Raw genomic sequence first — 17,814 nt, forward strand, 5'->3', positions numbered from 1 at the left:
GAAACACAATAAACTCCATAATCGATTCATGTTATTTGATTGACATATGGCGAGCACTTCACCAAGAGCAAAAACGTTACACATGTCATTCAAGTGGCAAACCGGTCATTTTTTGTAGACTGGACTACCTCTTAATCTAAAATAGTATAGGTAATATAATTAATAAAGCAAAAATAAAACCAGGATACAAGACCGACCACTCTTTAATTGAAATAATGTTTGACAATAAAATAGGATCTGGTTATTTTAAACTTAATAATTCCATGCCTTTAAATGATGAATATCAAAATCAAATTAAGCAAGGAATTCATTAAGAAGTAGAAAACAACACAAACTGAAACATAAATACTTTGTGGTAGTAATACAAGGAACTGTAAGAAACTTAAGTATAAATTTGCTACCATGACTAAAAAGCGAAACCAGGAAAAAGAACAGAATGTCATTGAACAATAACAGTCACTAGAGAAACAACTACATACAAATAGTAATAATGAAACATTACACAAATTAATGAAAGAAACACAAATAGAGTACGAAAAAATTATAGATGCAAAAATAAATGTCATGTTTGTAAGAGCAAGAGCTATACACATCGAACATAATTAGAAAAATACCAAATACTTTGCAAATCTGGAAAAAAAAGACATTAGAAAAGTAAAACCATTCATAAGTTAACAATAAATAACAAAGAAGTAACAGACATTAACGCTATTATGAACGAACAAAGAAACTTTACTCAAACCTTTATAGCAAGAAAAAAGATATTGATACGAATACTCTAAACAATTCACATTTCTTTTATTTTTTATAATATAAAAAGACTCACAGAAAATGATAAACAATCGTGCGAAGGCTTTCTCACAGAATATGAATGTCTAAACGCCTTAAAAGAGATGAATAACAAAAAAATCCTGGTTTAGACGGTTTAACAGCAGAAATTTACAAAGTATTTTGGGACGTAATAAAAAAACATACTATATTAACTCTATTAACCATTCATGTGTATCTGGACAATTGACTCAACTTCAAAAACAATGTATTCTTACACTGATTCCAAAACCAGGAAAAAATATTGAAGCACTTGATAACTGGAGATATTTGAGTTTATTAAATGTCGATTATAAAATAGTGACTCAAACAATTGCAAACAGAATTAACAAATTTATATCATCTGTTGGTGAATAAAGACAAACTGTATTCATAAAAGAAAGATTCATTGGCGAAAACGTACGCACAATTTTTGAAACAATACATTTTCTGAATAACAATAACAAACCAGGCCTACTATTATTTGCCGATTATGAAAAAGCATTCGACAGTTTAGATCATTACTTCATGTTTACAAGTCTCAAACAATTTAATTTTGGAGCTTAACTCATACAATGGATTCAATTATTTTACACTGACATAAGTACCATTATTATAAATAATGGACATCTATCTGAACTTATCCCTATTCAAAGAGGCGTAAAACAAGGCTGTCCTTTTTCAACAAAGCTTTTTATATTAAGTATAGAAATATTGTCCAACTTATTGAAAAAAATGAAGACATTCAAGGAATAAAAGTTAAATAACAGGAAAAAAAACAAACACTTTTTGCAGATACAACCTATCTGACAACGCTTTATTCGTTCTCAGCACTGATAAACACTGTTCAAGACTTTAGTGAAGTATCAGGACTCAAACTAAATACACAAATATCCATCGTTATGGGCGTTGGTTCACTTAAAAATACACAAATTATATTTAACAAATACAAATTTACTTGGACCTCAGAAGGAGCCAAAACAATGGGTTTTTACTTCACAAATGATGAAAATCTCAATGTAGACAAAAACATTCAACAAAAATAAATTGCAGGCCTTTAAAAATTGTTTAAAATAGTGGCATCACAGAAAATTAACACTTCTCGGAAAAGTCAGTGTGGTGAAAACATTTGGCCTACGAAAAATTATGTACACATTGTCAGTACTCCCAAACCCATCAGAATGAACTTTATAAACATGTTGGAAATCTTGTCTTTGAATATTCTCTTAATGACAAACATACTAATTCAAATTTTAAAAATGTATTCATCAGAGATGTAATTTCTTCCTGGTAGAAAATTAAATCAAAAGAAAAAGGACATGTCAATAAAACGATAATATGGAATAACTCGACGCTAGCAAAAAATAACCAACATACCTTCTTTTACCAAAACTGGTTTAATACGGGTATTAAGTTCCTAGAACACATCTATGACTTTAGGTCAAAAAGCTCTTTTATTATACATTCGAAGCTTTTTAAACCCTTTATGAAATACCCTCAACAGATTATCTTGTATATTACACACTTATCAAAAGTATTCCAATAAATTACAAACAACAACTTTCTGAAATGGAATTCGTTTATTTCAATAATAACACATTACTTGAAAAGGTAAAAAAAAAACAGTGTGTAAATATTTGTATAATCTACAACACACCTAAGAAGAAAGTAACACCAAACAAAAACAGAAGTGGGAAGAAAAAATGTCCTCCTATGAACAAAGTATAGATTGAAAACATGCTTATATAACACCATATAAAGCCACCATTGATAATACTTTACGCAATTTTCAATACATGATTCTGCAATGCATATTACCAACTAATTCATATTTGTACAATGAAATTTAATATCTTCAAGTCTCTGCACTTTTTGTTCAAGTTGTAAGGAAACAATTATACATGTTCTATATGAATGTAATTCTGTACAACCGATATGGCGGGAGCTGACATTATTTTTAAACAGTAGACAATTACACATAGATCTGAATGTAAATGATATTGTATTTGGTACACAAAAGGAGGCAATTATAATCCAGTGATAAACTATATAATTATTCTGATGAAGTCTTATATATTAAATACTAAATGAAAAGCCGATAAGCCAAATATTGAGACCTTAAAAAATGCTCTAAGAATGAAAACTATATTAGAAAAGCAGATTGCTTTTGAAAAAGATAAAATTGATCAACATTATACAAAATGGCACAACTGTGCAATAACACCTTGGACTATATCCTCCTCATCATAGGATGTTTCTTTATAATATTGTTTATTTATCTCTCTTCATTTTTCCATTTTCTTGTGAACATTTGAGAAACTAGGTAAACACCTAAAGCCTATTGATTATTTTTGTTATTGTTTATCAATTCTATCCTCTCTTAATATTTTACATAGCTTCTCCCCTCTCTCTTTCTCTCTTTACCAAAATGCTAGAGCATCGTCTCAAAAATGTATGTTCTGGGAACAATATCAAGCATTAGCAAGTTAATGCTTAAATAAATAACGTGTTAGTGTTAATATTTACCAAAATCACTTGCTTGCATATTAATAGTAAATATATATGATACTTCAGTATGTATAACTATGTAGCTTCATATGTATTACATTGTTGTAATTGAGATGTACGTTGAAAATCAATAAAAAAAATAAAAAAATCTTTTAAAAAATATAAAAAAAGAAAATACAAAATACATTATAATAACACTTGGTAGAATTTCTTGGGTGGTGGTAGAATGGTTTGGCTGGATCGTTGCCTTTCGTCTGTCGGTCAATCCCTTCCTCTGTTCATCAATCTGTCCATCTGTCATTCCACAAAAGAATAATTTTGTAAAGTACATAAAATATGATAATGAAACTAAGTTATTTTGCACAACACTTCTGCGCTTGTAGATGTCAGGTGACAGTTACTAAAACTATAATTTTACTTGCCATTTTTTGTAGTTTCATAAGATATAAACATGAAACTTGGAGTATGCATTAATAATCTTTTCCTGTAAAAACAATATTCACTATTGGTATATGACTTTTTTTTAAGCAGTTCCCCTGTGGTCAAAACTGTCTTTACCCTAGTTATCTCTTTTATTTTTTAACTTCCTGCAAATTAATATTTATGGCCTGTGGTGGTTTTTCAATAATTTTTGTGACAAGATCTTATTTGCCCTTTTCAGTGGATATTCTGAGACTGGAGCAATGCCCGAAAACGAGTTTCTCGGCCTACGTGATCACCCTGCAGTACCTCGTCATTGTCAAGTTGGTCTTTTGGTCCCTGCTGCTTGCACTGTATGCGTAAGTGAAAATGCCACGTGTACATGATTCAGCCATGTAAATGAGCCTCGTTCTGGGAAAATTTAGCTTAATGTATTTGAACAACGTGTCGTCTCAGATTGCAGTGTGCTCAGGTTAGTCATGGATGACACTTTCCGATTAAACTTGATTTTGCGATAAAGAGACTTCATTTAAAAAGGAAATACAATAAAAGCAGAAAGTATTGTCCCTCTTTAGCCTGCGCGTACTGCACAGGCTAATATAGGATGAAACTTTTACCACATGCATTAAACTTAGTTTTCGGAAAGCGAGATTCAAATACAGCTTTAACACCTTCGGCTAGATGTTATGTGGTTTTCAATCTTTACGTAAAAGATATTGATAATTACACCATCTGCATATATTCAGTATTACACAATGCAAATATTCTGTGTGCAATGGTGTGACATCATACATTTATATTTTGCATGCACGGTCCATATTTAGCATTTGCATTCCGTATCAGAAAACAATGACCGGTCAATATCATCTTGATTGCCTCTATGATATTTAAACTGACATAAACCTGTCAACTTGATAAAGAAGGACATATATGTGTGAGGATCAATGTTAATAATTATAATACATCACAAGTCTCAATTTGTTGTTACATCATTCAGATTGACGAATGCAAAAGTGAACGTGATTGCCAGTGACCTCTGGAAGTTCCAGCGCTATGCCCTGATTGAGAATTTCAAGAACCGGCTCACACTTCCCCCGCCTCTCACCTTCATAAACCTAACATTCATTTTCCTGAAATATGTCTACAGGAAGTGCTATGCCAAGTGCAAAGAATGCTATCATCCAGAGGTGAGGGCTGGTAAAAAAGGAATGTGTCCCTGACTGAGTTATTTTCGTGAAAATCCAAATTATCCCTTGAAACAAACAACGCTGGTCCATGTAAAATCCTTTCAAAATGACGTACAATATGTACCATTGTTATTTTAATTTAACTTCAATTGGTGGATTAAATTTTCCAGCATTGATACGGAATGGTTGGTGCAATCGTACTCATTTAAGTGTTAGCCGAGGTATGTGGTCGTGCTCTGTGAAAAGGGGGTTTAATGCATCTGCGTAAATTGTCGTCCCAGATTAGCCTGTGCAGCCTGCTCAGGCTAATCATGGACTACACTTTCCGTTTAAATGGTATTTTTTGTTTACATAGATTCTCTTCTTTGCAAAAATCCAATTTAGGCGGAAAGTGTTGTGCATGATTAGCCTGAGCGTACTGAACAGGCTTATTTGGGACGACACTTCAAGCACATGCATTTAACCCCCTTTTCACAGAGGAATGCTCATATTGATTATGTGACACAATTAAACTGCCAGTTTGTCTACATGACTCTCAATAGAGCATAATTGTTTGGTTTGTGTTTGCGTCCGCAGAAGGAAAAAATGAAATATGGTGTGGATGACATGGATCAGGATGACTCAGTCTTCTGGAAGAAGGTGGCAAAGGACTACATCGCCTCTGGGGAACAGGCGGCCGAGAAGGAGTCTAAACTCGGCAAGATCGAGGAAATGTAAGAAACCTGTTTAGGAAATTATTAAATTAAGTCAGAACATCTGTCTGTCACAACTTTTCAGGGCTTTATATCAGATACTATGCGAAATTTCAACATAAAACTTCATGTGTGTATAGTGATAAAAATGGAGAAGTGTAATGAACACGAATCATAACCTTACATTTTCTTAAATAAAAGTTATCGCCCTTTGTAGTGTTTCAATGATATAACTTTTCAGGGCTATATCTGAGATTTTCAACATGAAACTTGTATTGTCTGCTGCAAAGGCATCACATGTACAAATAAGTGAGAAATAGAACAACCCTTCAAATAACCTTTTTTGTTAGTTCTGTACCCGTCAATAAATACAATTCATTGTGCACGCGATATCAATTCGACAAATTTGCTTTTTAAAATCATAATGTCCCCACAATCGATCCCCAAATAAAGAGGAGAGATGTATACTGAATACCCCATGGACATCGGTTTGTTTGTTTGTCTGCCTTGCCATAGACACAAACTGGATTGTCAAAGTATCCCTACACTTTTCAGCAAACAGCAATCAAACTCGCTTGCATCGTCCCTTGTGATATGTGAAAATGCTCCCCTTTTAATTCTCCAACTTAAGGGAAAAGGAAAGGTGGTTGAAATACATTTTGGTCATACTTTGTGAAAATGTGGTTTAATGCATGTGTTCACAGAGCACTGCTCGTTTGCTTTTGTCTGATTGTCATTTCATCCATATGATATTTATGTTGCACAACTGGAAAAGCATTGTTGCTTAAGTTATGAAACTTCACAAGCACATTAGCAAGCATGTGAACTCACCGCCTGATTTTTTTTATGCACCTGAAGGGAGGCATGTGGTTATTAGTCTGAATAGTCGAACCAGAAATTTACCAGATTATATTACTGACCTAAATCTTGAAAGATATGTAGATTTACTCGAGTCCGTTATGTCTGGAGCGGATTTACATGCACGTAAAAATCACGACAAGGGGTTTAATTACTTTAGATCGAAATTGTTATCTCTTTGCAAGGGATATAATCTTTGTATTTTACATGGCCGTAAAGATGAGGGTACGTGTACCTATAATGCTATGTATAGAAAAAGACCAGTGTCCAGCCTAGTAGATAAGAATTTTATGATGATATCTCTAATATGTGTGTTCTAGATACAATTAATGAATATTCTGATCACTGTCCGTTGACATTTTCTCTTTCTTGTTGTATATCAGATATGCCAAACGAATATGTAGAATTTGAAAAATTGTATGGAACTCGTCAGAAAATTATGATATTTTAAACATATTACATGACAAATGTACTGCCTTTAACGGAATAAACCAGAAATTGTTAGATGGTGTTTATGATATCAATGTATGAAATGTTTGTCTGATACTGTATATGACATTTCATTTGCCTTTTATGGTAAAACGTACAATAACCGTCCCAGACAAACGAAGCGCAAGTCGCTATGGTTTAATGATGATTGTAAATATGCAAAAAAGTTATTTAGTGACGCTGAGAGACGTTATGCTGACATTTAGTCGGAAGATAATAAAATATATTTGTTTAATTGTAGAAAACAATACATTACAGTAAAGAGATCGGCTAAAAGGAAATATATTTGCAAAAAAATGTCTTATATCAGCAAAACGTCTCCCTGCAAGTTTTGTAAGTAAATAAAGAAATTTAGAAATACAAATGGTTTTGATGCTAACGCTTGTCTTGATGATTTTAAACATTATTTTCAAAATATGTCTAATGATAATCAAAGTGAGTTCAGGAGTGATGAATTTTCTGCTGAACGCGATGAAACAATTAATATTGAGTATCTTGATAGATCAATTTCTGCTGAAGAGATTAAAAAAACAATATCTTCTTTAAATAGATATAAAAGGTGTGATTATGAGAACAATATATCAGACTTCTGAATTGATGCGAACAATGTTATATCTCCATATGTGTGTACTATTTAAACTATATTTATGATAACTGTATATATCCTGAGGCGTTGCCCAAAGGAGTAATTGTACCAATATATAAGAAAGGTGACAAAATATACCTGCGAATTATAGAGGTATCACATTAGTACATGTCATAGGAAAAATATTCTCTTTGATACTAAGAAATCGTATTAATAAGTGGTGTGATTAAGAACATATTTTTAACGAATCTCAATATGGTTTTCGAGATGGACGCTCTACATCTGATGCTATTTTCGTATTACATGCTATTATACAGAAAGTTCTGTCTAAAAAGTCTAACTTATGGTGTGTTTTTATTGATTACCAGAGGGCATTTGATATAGTTATGAGAGATGCGTTATGGACTAAATTGTTACAATCAGGAATTAGTTATAAAATGGCAAATATGATAAAATGTATATATTTAAATGTGCAAGCCTGTGTGAAATTGTCGAGTAATATGAATATGTCTGACTTTTTCAATGTAACAATTGGATTAAAACAAGGGGAGCCTTTTCTCCTCTTCTTTTTATATTGTCCATAAATGATATCACTAAAAACTGAATTTTAATGAGTAAACTGAAAAAGACTACGAACTTTTGTCCATGTATATGATTTTATTTGCCGATGATATTGTTTTATTCACAATGGATCCAAATAGTCTACAGTCGCAAATAGATGCTGTACATCATTATTCTATGAAATGGGGTTTAAAAATAAATGTAACTAAAACTAAAATATGTGTTTTTGAAAAAAGAAAGCAAACTGTGTATCCTGACTTCTATATAGATAATGAAAATATTGACATTGTTGATAACTTTGTATATCTTGGAATATAATTTACTTATACTGGTTACATGGCCAATGCAGTAAAAGCACTGCATGATCAAGCCATTAGGGCATACAATAATCTTTTAAATGTTTTTGATAAAGTTAGCCTAGATATTAAGACAAAGCTATCCCTATTTGATTCTATGATTGTACCTATACTGACATATGGTTGTGAAGTATGTGGTGTGTATGATTATAAACATGTTGATAAATTACAGATTAATTTTTTGTAAGTATATACTAGGTGTAAAGAAATAAACTTCTACATATGGTATATATGGTGAACTCGGTCGAGTACCTTTGTAAGTTATTTGTTTAGGAAAGAGCAATGAAATTTTGGTTGAAAATCATGAAAAATAATGAATCATCTTTATATAGAATGTATAATGACCTATGTAGCAATGTAACTACTTCTTGTTGGGCTAGTAGAATAAATTATATCACAGACCATTTAGGTTTACGGGATATTAGATTGTATTTTGATCCCAGTGTAAATTAGTATAATTCATAAATTCGAGAATTAGAGATCAATTTGGTCAAAAGTGAAATAATAATGTTAATTCAATGTCAAAGTTAGATAGTTATTGTAAATATAAACCTGAATTTTGCTTTGAAAAGTATTTGGATGTTATATCATATGATAAACTTAGCCATCAATTAACTTGTTTAAGATTATGTTCTCATAGGTTAGAGATAGAACTAGGAAGGTATTACAATACAGAAAGAAACAATTGATTTTGTAAATTATGTAACCAAAATGCAGTAGAGTCTGAATATCACTTTATGTTATGTTGCTCACGATACACGTTTATAAGATCAAAATTCCGAGGCCAATGTTCATGGGTTCATGTCAACTTCAAGTAAAAAATGTATGTATAATATTGCAAAACATGTTAAAGAAGCATTATGTATACGACAAAATACTCTTGATAGTTTACCAGTCTTCTGATCGCTTAGATGTATATATCTATGTATATCTATGTAATGCTCTGCAATATCTGTCTATGCTTATTTGATGTGTGTGTGTGTTTGTAAATGGCCAAATGCAAATGCATTATCTGATTGCCAATGAACTGAAACTGAAACTAAAAGTTATTTCTATAACCTTTTCTTTGATATTTTGAGTTATGGCTCTTTATTGAAATTTCTCGTGCAAGGCATAATGATTATAATTAAATGTATTATAATTAAAAGTCATATATGGATAGAGGATATTGTATACCAATCTATAATTAAAATGTGTCTTATTTTGCCAGTTTCGAAGAGGAAGATCATACTGTTTCGGGTCAAAACAAAACTTTTGGGGCATTTGGCATTTACTGTGAAAGCTCTTGCTTCAATTATTAAATGATTGTTTGAATTACAGTGTGTTTTATTTTCACCATTTTTGTAATGGGGCCTTGTCCGTTTTGATTGGATAAATTCGCTGCGTTTTGGCGCAAATTGAGAAATTAGTGATGCTGTAGTGAAATGTTTTGCTTCAAAATTGAGAATAAAAAGTGTTTTCAGGAATAGAATTGCTAAGGTTGAACATAAATAGCGAGATGTGAGATGGCCAAAATTGCAGGAATAATCCCTCAATTAGCATGAAATTATAATGTGTAATGTTGTTCTCAGGATGGCATGATAATGTGTTCAACAGCTGTGGTAATAGTCTGAAAATCTTCTTTCATATCAGTATGTACATAGTTTAGAATATGCACTTTTTAACAAGATTATATTTAATATGATATCAGATTCACTATTTAAAATAGAACGGTATATTAAGCTGGTAGAAAATGGTTAGAGATTATATGTTGTAATTGAGTGACATAAATATTTCAGATTGCATTCCAGTTTTCAGTTTCTTCATAACATAGCTTTGTGGTGTTTATGTTTACCAGATATAGTTATTATACCGCCCAAGGAGTAGGGATATATAATTGGTGTTGTCCGTCTGCCTGTTTGTTAATCCGTCCATCCGTATGGCACACAATTTTATTTGGCTTGGGATACCAGTTCAACGAATTTGCTTATTATTGATCCAAACTGTGTTTTATTCAGTTTGTTGGTGTTGCAAGATGACATGAAGCATCAGAAGAAAGGGATCAAACTCGTCACTGAGCGCATGGTGGAGATTGAGAGAATGATGCAGTCTCACAGACTCTACCTGGAAGACTTGGGACATAAACAGGGAAAAAACGGTCTGTATATTTCAGTCTTTAAACTATTTGTTTGTTAACCGTTTGCCACACTTGCCAAAAGTCGCAAGTAAAAGTAGTTAAATGATTTTCTCCTGACTATATAAATTTGAAAATGTATATTTTCCCTTATTTTGTTTGACTTGTCCCTGGTTTGGGGCAAGTAATTAAAGCCTATATAACGCTCAAAAACAACGAAAATGTCGTAAAGTATTTCGTAAAATAAAGTTAACACCTAAACAATCAGTGTTGTTTTATAGCAAAAGCCACAATTTCAAAGCTAGATGTGGTATGATTACATAGATTTTTGTAGATACAAAATGCTCGTTTTTATTTATTTGTGACACAATTAGTTCCATTTTAATTTCCCGCAAATATATCTATTCATACGACACACGAACACTAAAATGGTACCTTGTTAGTGTTCATGTGTTGTATGAATAGATATCGTTGCGGAAAATTGAAATGGAATTAAATATGCAAAACAATATACGGCGTTAATAGTTTAATGAATGAGATCAAGGATAGCGAATGTCGTTTTCTGTGCAGTTCTTAGCTGCATCACACGCAGTACGGGATGTTACGGGGAGTTTTCGCGGCTTATTTAACATTATAACATATTGCTGGTCATAAACCTATAGATACAAAACAGAAAACCAAAAGAAGAATAGAAGTGAAATTTATACATATGAGTCAACCGGCCACACGAGAAGTATCCGTATTAATAGGCGCGTTCTTCGAACAAACCTGTTTTAGTGGTTTGTCGGGCATTGCTATTTGATTCGATTATTAACAGTATCGAGAATCATCGTGCTCATGCTTAAAGTGATATTATGGGCATTTTGCACTGTTGAATTGAGCTGAAATTTAACAGGTCAAAATAGTTAGTTAAAATGTGGTTACTGATCAATTATCTGCAACTCACCTTGCTACCAGTTGTTTTTAAAGATATATTTTATATTCGATATTCTTACGTGACCCACCCAGTCCTGTAAGCCGAAATGATCCGTAAAACAATATTGTGTCTTTGTGTCGTATGAACAAATCTGCACTAAAACTAAATTTAGGTTCAACTCGTAAACGCATGATCAGTTGTCAAACGAAAGTACGGTTGATATTCAAATGCATTATTTTTCTCTTTCTGGTATATTGTTTTAGTATGTTGATGCTGCATTAATTAATATAAGTGTATATGAAGTAGAAACATCAAAAATAATCAACGGTTGCGATAGACAACTATAAACTCATGCTCATAATATCACTTAAGTACATTAGGCAATATGGTGGAATAATTATTGTTAAATTTATCAAAAATAATATTTATCATTGTATTGTTGAAAACACATTAAGAATCTATTATTGACATACCATAATTATATTGCTGAATATCTTCATTTAACATATTTCTGGTCTAAAGAAAATTCCAGGTCACCTAGTTCACGGATTTCGTCTTTATTATATAACGATTATTTTGCTGGCCGCGAACTCCGGTGATGACCTGAATATAAACTCTGAATGTCCGCGAATTGACCCGAAACCTCGCGGGTTGAAATGCAATGCTTTAAAGTGAGGCCTCGCTTTCACTGCTCTTTATACTTTTACATGTTAACATGTTGACAGGAATATGGAAGTAAGTACTAAATATGAGAACATAGCCTTTTAAGTATAAACGCTTTTGCGCTGGTAATACTCTGAAAATAAAAGGTGTACGCACAAACTGTATTGATGTCGAGAATTGAGTGTAAAACTGTTCTATCTATTAAGCCTTTTCATTAGAGATAAAATTGTTTCATACAGTAAAACAGTGTTACAAAGACGCGAATATGTTTCCAATGTTCTGGTGGTATACTCAAATCAGCCAATGGAATAAATGAAGTGTATTCATTCGTACCTAGCCGCGGGAAATTTTATTTGAATTTTATTGGACACTTACAAAGGTCAGGCTAAGGTGAAAAGCTGGCTTAATACAGCTTACGCCGAAAAACGAGCATTTTGTATCTACAAACATCTATTTTACCAGACCACACCTTGCGTTGAAGTTTCGCCAATTGCCATAAGGAACACTTTTAATTGTTTAACTTTATGTTACGAAATATTGTACGAAAGTTTCGTTGACTTTGAGTAGTAATGGGGCTTTAAGTGTGAAGAGAATATTTTTATGGAAGAATGATTAACTGAACATTAGTATTTCACAGTTTTAAACAGTAAAAATAAAGTTGCAGTAATTTGTAATATTCACTGTTTCGATGACACGGATCGTCAACATTGCTTTACTCTAAATATTTAATAATGTCATGAATTTTATGAACATATTAACAAGTTAGAGTTTCTGAGAAGGTCTTCATTGAATTTGATAAATTCAGTTTATTTGCAAATGTATATTAACAAACAGAAAATGATAAATACTGTTAACAAGAAAATGTGTAAGGTTTGGTGAATTATGTGCTCACACAAAATAACACTTTATGGTTAAACAATAAATTTCTTGTGCATTGTATATACAATGTATTAGTATTTTCAACTGTATGATCAAGTTGTCATACCTTAATAACAGTAGTTCTTTGTCTTCTGAACGGAATTTCCAGAGATTAAGTTAAATTTATATTTCGTATCATAATTTGTTTAAGCCACCCCAAAAAATCATCAACTTGTTCTTAAGCTAGAGAATTATTAAGACTTGAACTCAAGAAATGATCTGGCGTGTTTAAAACATGCTGATAATCAAAGTAGCTTATGTCATCTATAAATCAATACAGATAAAGAATGCTATTATGTTATGAGAAGTTTATTGCCGGGTGACTTTTAATTAAAAGTTATTTTTGCAATAGACCTATGTCAACCGTGTTTTTGACTCTTCTTAGCACATATTGCTTTTGAGGACCTATAAGAACAGCCTGCTGTCAGTCGTCCGTCAGTCCATTTTTGCAATGCATCGGTTAACTTTTTCTTCTCACCACTTCTTCTCCTTGATGGCTGGGCGGATTTTAAACTTAACTTCACAGGATTGATCCATTCGTGACTTTCTTTGAAAGTTGTTCAATTCGTCCAGTATGCTGCATATTTAGATCCCCATAGCTAAGAGTAGATTTGAAAATTATTACATTCCAAAATGTTAATCTCTGTAAGTAGAAGCGTAAGGGGTTTATTATTTGGTATGCAACATCGTCTGGTGGTCCTCTACTAAGTTTGTTCAAATCATGCTCCTGGGGTTAAAACTGGCCACGCCTGAAGAATGATCATGTGATTTATATAGGCTTAATAAGAAAATAATTTTACAAATCTTGAATTAGGGGTTTATTATTGGTTTGTTACATCGAATGATGGTCCTCTGCTAAGTTAATTTGAATAATGCCCCTGTGTAAAAAAATTGACTCCTTAGGGGTTACTTGTTTTTGTTGTTGTTGTTTTTTTGTATAGCAAACATTTTAATTTGAGCCGTGCTATGTGAAAAGGGAGTTTAATGCATGTGCGTAAAGTTTTGTCACAGATTAGTCAGTCTGCACAGGCGTACTGCACACGCTAATCTGGGACGACACTTTATGCACTTGCATTAAACCCCCTTTTTACAGAACACGGTCCAATTTTGTTCTGATACTGCCTCAGACCATGTCAAATATGTATCGTACAGAGTACAAAAAAACTTGATAAATACCAAAGTATTTAAACAAATATCACAAAATCTGTGCATAACAGTTTAGTTTTTTCATGTCTAAGGTGAACAAATTAAGGCCTTTAAGAAATCTTGTGTAATTGTATTAATTGTATGATACCTCATTGCTTGCATGTTTCTCTACACAGAGTTGCTGGGAATAATAAATACAAAAGGCACGTTTATTCACATCGCTTCCCGACAGTCACCCTATCCTGGTACCCACATTGAACGGTTCCGAGTCATTGACAAATATGTGCCGTGGGAGGTAAGTAGAACTTATTGGTTATATAATCTGGAAGAAAACAAAAATCTTTCTGGTAAATTGGGCTTAATGCATTGCTTAAAGTGTGGTATATTGATACATGGTCCAAATTTACAAACTCATGTGTGATCTGCTGTCACCAGCCAAACCTGGTGATAAAACATTCGCTCAACTGGCTGAAATTGTCAAAAACCATTTACAACCCAAGCCATCTGAAATCGTACAAAGATACAAGTTCCACAGTTGTTTCAGAACAAGTGACCAATCAGTATCAACCTATGTTGCTCATTTACGTCATCTTTCTGCTGACTGTAACTTTGGAGACACTTTAGAGCCTATGTTACGAGACAGATTGGTTTGTGGGTTTAACAATGACCGGATTCAGCGACGGTTACTGGCTGAGCGTGAATTAACTTTTGAAAGGGCATTAACAATAGCTCAGGGAATGGAACAGGCAGAGCAGAGTGCTGCAGATCTACAGAAAAATGAGAAATTGGGTGCAAATAGTCATTCTGTAAATAAGGTCAAACATGACAAACATTCCAACTATTCAAAGAAGCAGACTCCTCCATTGAAAGAGTGTTGGAGATGTGGGGGGAAGATACATACTCCTCAAGAGTGTTTCTTTAAAGACGGTGAATGTTATATTTGCAAGAAAAAGGGGCATCTCAAGAAGAAATGTAAAGAAGCCCAAGAAGGTACTTCATCAAAGAACAAAAGTAGTTCAAGATACAAAAAGAAATCAAAGCATCTGTACTTAGATGGAAAAGAAGACAATAGTTCAGACAATGAGTATACCTTTTATAGAATGAATTCAAATAAAAGAGAGAAACCCATAGTTGTGAATTTTCTGTTAAATGGCATATCAGTCCCCATGGAAATAGATACGGGAGCTTCCAAGTCAGTCATATCGCGAAAGACGTTAAAGAACATAGACGGGAAAATGAAGCCAACTCATGTTAAGTTAAGGACATACACGGGGGAAGAGATACCAATCGTGGGCGAAACCATGATACGAGTATCCAGCGGAAACCAAACGCGCGATTTTACAGCGATCGTTGTCGAAGGCGATGGTCCAGATTTGGTCGGAATAGACTGGCTTCAATCTATACAACTGAACTGGCATAGTATTTTTAAAACGCTCGAAAGTACTGATGAAAACGATTTAATTCGTGATTTTGAAGGCATGTTCGACGGCGAAAGAGGTACTTACCAGGGAATTAAAGCTAAGATAATACTTAAAGATGGGGCACAGGCCAAATACTTTAAGGCAAGAGCGGTACCGTACGCACTTAAAGAAAAAATTGGTAAGGAACTGGATAAGTTAGAGACAGAAGGTACAATAAGGAAAGTACAATACTCAGAATGGGCAGCTCCAATAGTGCCAATAGTGAAAGAAGATGGAAGTATCAGGATATGCGGGGATTATAAAGTAACCATAAATCCTGCGTCACAATTGGACAATTACCCCATTCCAAAGACTGAAGATTTATTCGCGAACTTGAAAGGAAAATACGTTTCCAAGTTAGATCTCAGTAACGCGTACCAGCAGATTGAATTAGATGAAAATTCAAGACAATACACTACAATCAATACTCACCAAGGACTTTACGAGTACAATAGACTTTGCTATGGAATAGCTTCAAGTCCAGGAATATTCCAAAGAGTTATAGATAACATTGTACAAGGGCTAGAAGGAGTAAGGGTGAGAGTAGATGACATTTTAGTAGCGGGAAATACTGTGCATGAACACAACACAAGAGTATGCGAGGTTTTTAAGAGACTTCAAGAAGCAGGAATGAAACTGAAGAAAAGTAAATGCATCTTCATGGGTAAAGAAGTGATATATCTTGGACATAAAATATCAGAATCAGGGATTGAACCACTTAAAGATAAAATTCAAGCAGTGGAAGCAATGGAAAGACCCACTGACAAGAAAGAGCTACAGAGCTATTTAGGGTTGATAAACTATTATTCGAGATTTCTACAAAATATCTCGACAGTGTTAGCGCCAATGTACTTACATCTTCAAAAAGGAGAACCATTCACCTGGGGCAAACAACAAGAAGAGTCGTGGATTAAGTCTAAAAAACTATTAGTTGAATCAGACCTTCTAGTGCATTATGATCAAAGTAAGGAAGTCATACTTACATGTGATGCGTCACAATATGGAGTGGGAGCGGTATTATCTCACAAAATGGAAGATGGTTCGGAACGACCGATTGCTTTCGCGTCCAGAACATTAACAAAGAGTGAAAAGAATTATAGCCAGATAGAGAAAGAAGGACTAGCTATTATTTTTGGGGTTAAAAAATTCCATCAGTACTTGTATGCAAACAAACAGTTTTGTATCATTACGGATCATAAGCCTTTGTTAGGATTGTTCAAAGAGGGCAAAGGGACATCAATGATGGCTTCGGCAAGAATCGTTCGTTGGTCATTAATATTAAGTGCCTACAACTACATCCTTGTGCATAAGCCTGGATCATGCATAGGGCATGCAGATAGTCTGAGTAGATTTCCGCTAAAAACGGAAAATAAGGAACCACCAGTACCAGGGGAGACGATTCTGTTAATGAACTTCCTGGAAACAAGTCCCGTGACTTCAAAACAGATTAGACAATGGACAGCTAGTGATCCTGTTTTGAGTAAGGTAAAAACATACATTCTGCAAGGTTGGCCATTTGATGTTGACAATGACTATAAGCCATACTTTAACCGTCAAAGTGAACTGAGTGTGGTTAGTGACTGCATACTTTGGGGAACAAGGGTAATCGTACCACCACAAGGTCGTGAAATGTTACTAAATGAACTACATGATGGACATATTGGCATGAGCAAGATGAAAGCACTAGGACGTTCATATCTATGGTGGCCAAATATGGACAAAAACATCGAACTTAAAGTAAAAGAGTGTCATACTTGCCAGATCAACAGTAAGACTGAAACCAAAGGACCATTACATTCATGGGATTGGCCTGGAAGACCATGGTCAAGAGTTCATATCGATTATGCTGGACCGTTCATGGGGAAAATGTTTCTCGTGATTATCGATGCGCATTCGAAATGGATGGACGTATATCCAACTTCAACAGCGACATCAGAGGCAACTACCGAGTTGTTACGACAATCATTCGCTACAAATGGATTACCAGATGTCATCGTTTCGGACAATGGAAGTTGTTTTACCAGTGACGAATTTCAAAAATTCATGACGCTTAATGGTATAAAACACATTACATCTGCGCCATATCATCCATCAACCCATGGATTAGCGGAACGAGCGGTTCAAACATTCAAAA

Source organism: Dreissena polymorpha, chromosome 8, assembly GCF_020536995.1.
Source record: "Dreissena polymorpha isolate Duluth1 chromosome 8, UMN_Dpol_1.0, whole genome shotgun sequence".
In the NCBI taxonomy this organism is placed as follows: domain Eukaryota; kingdom Metazoa; phylum Mollusca; class Bivalvia; order Myida; family Dreissenidae; genus Dreissena; species Dreissena polymorpha.